The sequence below is a fragment of the Pipistrellus kuhlii genome, unplaced genomic scaffold (assembly GCF_014108245.1).
Source record: "Pipistrellus kuhlii isolate mPipKuh1 unplaced genomic scaffold, mPipKuh1.p scaffold_m20_p_6, whole genome shotgun sequence".
Taxonomy (NCBI): Eukaryota; Metazoa; Chordata; class Mammalia; order Chiroptera; family Vespertilionidae; genus Pipistrellus; species Pipistrellus kuhlii.
This window is the reverse complement of record NW_023425562.1, coordinates 25,400,841-25,406,840: the sequence shown is the minus strand read 5'-3', so window position 1 is coordinate 25,406,840 and position 6,000 is coordinate 25,400,841. Positions and strand designations below refer to the sequence as shown.

Here is a 6,000-nt window from a genome sequence, read left to right as displayed (position 1 = left end):
GGGAGAGGGATGAGGTGCAAGGGACCCTGTGGCCAATCAAAGTCCTTGCCCCAAAGGGGCTGTAGCTGCTTTCTGTGGAGATGACAGCGAGATTCTCACCAAGCATGAGCACGGAGGTAGTCTGCTGCTGTCATCCACCAGCTCGCCTTCCCACCGTGAAGCTCTCGGGCCCTATGGGTTCTGTTAGATTCACTCCTGCGCCTCTCCTCGCCTTTCCCTAGGCATTGTGCTAGGAGGCCTCCCCAGGACCCACATTTGGGCGGTTTTCAGAACGTGCAGGCCGCAGGGTGAGCCTAGTCATCGGCTAATGCAGCCTGCCCCCATGCTGGGCAGCCCGCGGGAGGGGAAGCGGAGGGAGGGGGGGAGAGGTGCGGTCCGGGATAGCCCGGATTCCTGTCTGTTCCCCCAAGCCCCACCTCAGGACCCTGGCACTAAACTTTCCTCCAGGGTCGCCACCCCATCAGTGAATGCGCAGCTGGGAGGGGTGGGCGGGTCTTGTGGACCGGCCGACTGAGGGCTCCGTTTTGCTCACGGGAGAGAGAATCCATCCCACCTAAGAGGTGCGATCGCGGAGGCCCAGAGCCAGGACACATGGAGCCTCATGACCCTGGACAGGGCTCTTTCCCTCCTCTGGCCTTGGTTTACCCTTCCGGAAACGAAGGCTGTGCTCCCACCCCAGTCCCACGGAAGCCGGGCCCTGTCCCCGGAGAGGCGGACTCGGGACAGCCCACACCCGGGAGCTAGCCGGGACGTCCTGCGCGGCGGCCCCCGCACGGAGCCATTTAAGGCCAGCAGCTGCATCGCCGGGAGAAAGCGCGCAGTGGGCCCGGGAGGGCGCGCGGCGCGGGGCAGAGCGCCCCCTGGAGGCCGCGCGTGGCCCCGCCCCCGTGCCGGCCCCGCCCCCGCCAGCCCCGTCCCGGCCTCGGGCCGCGCAGGCGCATCGCGCGGCGCTCCGCGGGCGGCGAGATCGAGGCTGGTCTGCAGCCGCGCGGCGCTCGGCGCCCCATTCATGCTGGGCAGCGGCGGCGCGGCCACGCAGCGGAGCCGGGGTGCGGCGGCGGCGGCGGCCTGGGGCTGGGCGGCCTGCGCGGCTGGGGCGGCCCCGCGGAGGGGCAGGCGGCGGCGGCGCGGGCGGCGGGGCGCGGCGATGGCCCGTGGCGGGGCGTGCCCCGGGGCAGCTGGTGAGTAGGAGCGCAACTTTCCCCTCGGCGCGGGGGGCGCGGGGTCTCGGCCGGGGCTCCCCGGGTGGGAGACGCCCTCGGGCCGCGGCGGCGGCGGCCTCCGCTGGGCAGCGGCGTGCGCCCGGGCGGGCGGGCGGGCGGGCAGGGGGTGTGCGTGGGGAACTGCGGCGCGCGCGTCCGCGTGTCCCTGCGGCTGCGGCCCGCCGCCCGCGTGTGTCCGGGCGCGGCCGCGGCGCCGGCGCTGGGCGCGTCGGGTCCCCGCTGGCCCGGAGTCGGACCCGGCCCAAGGCCTCGCGCCGCTGGCCTCTCCCCCGGCCGGGCCCGGCCCGCGGGGCTCTGGGAGGCAGCGCTGTGTGCGGGCGGGCGCCGGGGCTGGGGCCGTGCCGCCCTCTCCTCAAAGGCAGGAAAGAAAGTTTGCGGCGGCCCCGCGGGGAGGGCCCTTGTGGGTGCCCAGGCCGCGCCCGGGGCTGGACCGCGGTCGGTCGGACCTCGGGCCGCCGGCAGGGCCGGGCCGGGCCGGGCTAGGCAGGCCCCGGCAGGGCCGCGGGAGCCGGAGGAGGGCGTGCGGGGCTGCGCCCCCAGTTGGCCCTCAGGGCCCCGGGGTGGAAGCTGGAACCGTTTCCTCTGGACCCACGACCCCCCCACCCCTCTCCCCGTTGCTCTCCCTGGCCTGGGGCGCCGGGAGATGGGTGCTATGTCCGTCCGCCCAAGGCCCGCAGGCAGGGCCGCGCACCCCGGCTGGGAGGGGGCAGCCGCCCCGCTGGCTCGGGCCTCCTAGGACTCCCCCTCTCGGGGCCTCTCCAGGGTCAGCCCGCTTCCCTCGGAGGCTTCCGATCGCTTCCTGAAGGGTCCGGGCCTGGCCAGAGAGCACCGTGGCTGGGGCAGCGTGGCCGATCGCCGGCTGCCTCTGGGAAGGGGAGCGGGGCTCCAGGGAGTCCCCTGCCTGCCTGCTGTGAGATCCGAAGTGCAGCCGGGGAAGGGGGCTGAGAGGGGCTCCAGTGACTGCTTAGAGCCCCGAGGAGCTGCCATTCCTCTTTTGTGGGGTGCTGGGGCCACGCCCCTTGAAAGAAAGGGGTGTGTGTGTGTTGGGGGTGATGTGGACAATGCCTTTGCTCCCTGAGCCTTAGCTCGGGCACCTTCTCCTGCGTGCTGGGGCCGGTTTTCTGGGTCTGCGCAGGAAAAGGGGGCAGGGCTCAGCCTTTGCTCCTCGCCCCTGTGGAGCACCCTCAGTACCCTCGGCCCCCTGTGGGTTTTGGGGTGTGCAGGAGAGACCAGGTGTTGCACCAGGCAGCCAAGACTCTGCCCAGTCCCAAGGCTAGAGGCAGCCCATTCTGCTTCAGGGCCAGGCTGCAATGCTAGTCAGCCAGGGAGGGAGGCACAGAGAGGCTCAGCAAGGGCATTTCAGGCAGGTGACGGCATGGACAGAGGTTTCACAAGCCCCTGTGTGTGGAGGTGTGTGCTTGGGAGCGGCGGACAAGTGAGATGCCGTGGACAAAGCAGATAACCCTTCTCTGGCCTCCTGTGGCCCCGAGGTCATTGCCTCTGCGTTTGGGTCTGCCAGGAGGAGAGGGTACCACCCCCAGGGGAGGCCAAGTGGTGGGCACTTTTTCTGAGAAGCAGGACTCCAGTGCCCTGTCCAGATCGCTGTAGGTCTTGGCTCCTGAGGGCTGGTCTGTTGGGAGAGCAGGGCATCTCGGGACCACCTCCTGGGGTCCCTGTTAGGGGAGGTGGGGTGGCAGGCAGCTCTTTGTCCTGGTTGGTAATGGTGAACCACCGGGTAAGATGGCAGTATCGTCTCAGTCCCCTCCCTGCTCCAAACTGTCCAAGCCCCAGAAGGACCAAAGCCAGGGATGTGGGGCTGGGGCTCTCCCGCTGTGAAGAAGGTTCTGAGTGAGTGAGGGTCTTTGTTTCTCAGGGTGAGGAAGAGTGGTGGAGGGGAGAGGGACAGGGGGCATTGCTCTCTGTTGCATAGCTGAGCCTGTCCTGCCCAGGAGTGGAGCATGCTGTGCCAGGCCTGCCTGCTTCTGTCCTGGCCTCACTCTCCCTTGCTCACCCCCAGTTGGCACACCCTATACCAGTTCAGCATCTTCCTCCCGTCTGGCGCTGACTGGGCCCCAGGAAACTGCATCCATTCCCGCTGCCCCCTCCAGGAGGATCCACCCCAGGCCTTTGCTCTTGCTGTCCAACACCCAGGACACCTCCTCCCCGACCAGCTCCCCCTGTGCCTGGTCCTAGAGCCCGTGAATAGGCTCCACGGGGAGCTTCCCTAGGCCACAGTGGCTGGTTCTGCTCCCTCCCAGCAGCAGGGCACAGCACCTGTGGTGCTCCCTTCCCCTGGCCTAGCATGGTCCTCCCCAGCACCCAGGCAGCTTCGGAATGAATGCTTTTTTTTTTTTTTTTTTTTTTTTCCCCCTGGGCAGACCAGAGGTATGTGGGAGTCCCAGCAAGTCTGCTGGCTATCCAGATCTCTGTAGGAGCGTGGGAATCCATCCCTGTCCTGCCTGGACTAGCTGGGTGACCTTGGTCTAGCTGAGCCCTGGACACGCTATCTCTAAGATAGGAGAAGTGACCCAGACATGTTTGCTGGCTCTTATATGAGATGGTGGTCATGAGGGACCCAGCCCTGGGTCCTGGATCCCCTTTTCCTGGCTGGCAGCCCCATCCCATTGGCCTGTGCCTTCTCTTCCCTTCTGGGCGGTCTCTGTTGTGGGAGAAGAGGGGGATGAGCCCATGGGGTGTGGGCCCAGGGTTTGGATGGTGGCTTCTTCAGCTGAGTCTCTCCTGTTTAATATAAAAAGTAGGGCCCGTAATTGCATTAAGATGTGTATAATTATCCCGGAGGAGGGGAGAGCCCAGCCCCTGGTAATTGCAGGTCTGCTTTGAACTGATAAACGGTGAGTGATTCATGTTTTCTTTGGAGTTCACATGCACTCAGCTTTTAGCCCAGGCCTCGCTGCCACTGTGAGAAACTCCTCTCCGGTCTGCCTTGGGCTTCTGAGCTGGGGGCAGGGTGCAGAGAGATGGGGACTCCTCTCCTGGCTGCCAGCAGAGGTCCCTGGTGACTGTAGTTCTTGGGGCTATGTCTGGGCAGAGATCCTCAAGGAGAGGCAGCTGACATCCTGCTAGGAGGGTCCTGCAAGGCAGCACAGCCTGGTTTTCTTGCTAGTGGGATCCTAGCTAATGCCTCTCACTTCCTGAGCCTCAGGTTCCCTGTGGGCATTCACTGGGCAGAGGATATGAGGTGAGGGAGCCAGTCCTGCTCTGTCCAGGACCTATTCATTCATTCATTCATTCATTCATAAGTATTGGCTTCTGGGGTCAGCTTTGGGGATACCGTGGCAAATCACAGAGCTAGGCCTTGCTCACAGGGAACTGTCATTCTAGTTGGGAGAGTGTCTAGGAACAGTAAGTAACAAAGCCATTAGCAAGCCTTGTGCTGCAAGTTCAAACTGGGTGATTGGTTGTGAGGAAGCAGTTGCTTCCTTTAGCTAGCAGGTTAGGGGAGGCAGCTGAAACAGCAGGCGTGTGGGAGCAGGGGAGGGGACAGCAAGTCTAAGGGCCCAGGGGAAGGCAGACACGGAGGTCTCTGGGCCTTGTCTGGCCTTCAGCTGCCCTGTGCCCAGCTCCCAACATGGTCTTGACAGAGGGTCCTTTGGGCCTCAGCTTCCCAATCTGTAACATGGGGCTGTCAGCCTATGTTAGAGGCATCCTCTGGGAGCAAAGGATGTATGCAGCTCTCGCCAGCACCTGCCTGCAATTGGTGATCAGCATCTCTGCCTTCATTCTCCAGATGGGAGTTGGGTGAGAGGTCCCAGCACATCTGGCCGAGCCAGGGTGGGGCCCTTGCTGGCACGGAGAGGGTGTTCTGCTGGTGGCACCTTGTGGGGGTTTCCTGACCTTCCCCTTCTACCCCTGAGAAAGAAACTGTTGTCATTCCCAGTTTACAAATGGAAAAATGGGGCTGCATGGTTACAGCCACAGAGTCTGGACTTATACTAGCACCTACTGTAAACTTCTGGGCTGGGGGAAGATGAGGCTTTTCCAGAGGAAGGGGGGGTGCCATAGCAGAATTGGGGACGGGGCTGGTGACCTTAAATGTGGTTCAGAAACGGCCTGGGCCCCTCTGCTCATGTCCACCTACAGCCCAGTCTCCGGCGGAGCAGAGGGGCCACGTGCGATGGTCCTCCATGTGGGAGAGGGTGGGCAGGTTAGGGGAGGCTTAGGGGGGGGTGTGACCTGGGGATGGAGGTGAGGATCATGGTCTGCCTGGGCCTGTTATGAGAGTGGGTGGTGCTGGGAGCTGATGAGGTAGGGGAGGAGAGGTGGGTGGAGGTGAGCCTATGGCTGGCCGGGCTGGGGTCTGGGTTGGGGTAGAAAGGCTGAAGGTTGGGGGGAGAGAGCCACTGCTGAGAGGTAAGGTTCAGGGAGCCTCTGTTCTCTCTTATCTTTGAAGGAATTTCTCTTTACTTGGAGTTGGGTTAAGGGTTTTGAAGGGGAGCTAAGAGGCAGTTCACTAGGTCACCTAGGAAGGGTTAGGTGGGGGGCACCTGGGAAGGAGGGTTAGGTGGGGGGCACCTGGGAAGGGTTAGGTGGAGGGCATCTAGGAAGGGTTAGGTGAGGGCATCTGGGAAGGGTTAGGTGGGGGGCACCTGGGAAGAGTTAGGTGGGGGGGCACCTAGGAAGGGTTAGGTGGGGGCATCTAGAAGGGTTAGGTGGGGGGCACCTGTTGGCTGGGGGTGCGGATGGTAGATGAGAGGTGCACACAGCTTGGTTTCTGGATCAATCTTCAGAGTACAGGGGCTTGAGGTCCAGTAAGGGT

At 64.0% G+C, this 6,000-nt stretch overlaps 1 protein-coding gene across 6 annotated transcripts in view; it reads left to right on the top strand.

Annotated features, from left to right (window-relative positions):
* Nucleotides 1-945: 945 nt before the first annotated feature.
* The window catches only part of PLXNA1 (plexin A1), a 51,045-nt gene continuing 45,990 nt past the window's right edge, over nucleotides 946-6,000 (top strand). For 2 of the 6 annotated variants that reach the window (XR_004984591.2, XM_036419936.2), the window contains exon 1: nucleotides 946-1,181. The gene's annotated coding sequence lies outside the window, so the exon portion shown is untranslated. Of the gene's footprint in view, nucleotides 1,182-3,576; nucleotides 4,076-6,000 lie in introns of those variants that run through there. The other 4 variants (XM_036419934.2, XM_036419931.2, XM_036419933.2 and 1 more) reach the window with 4 other exon arrangements.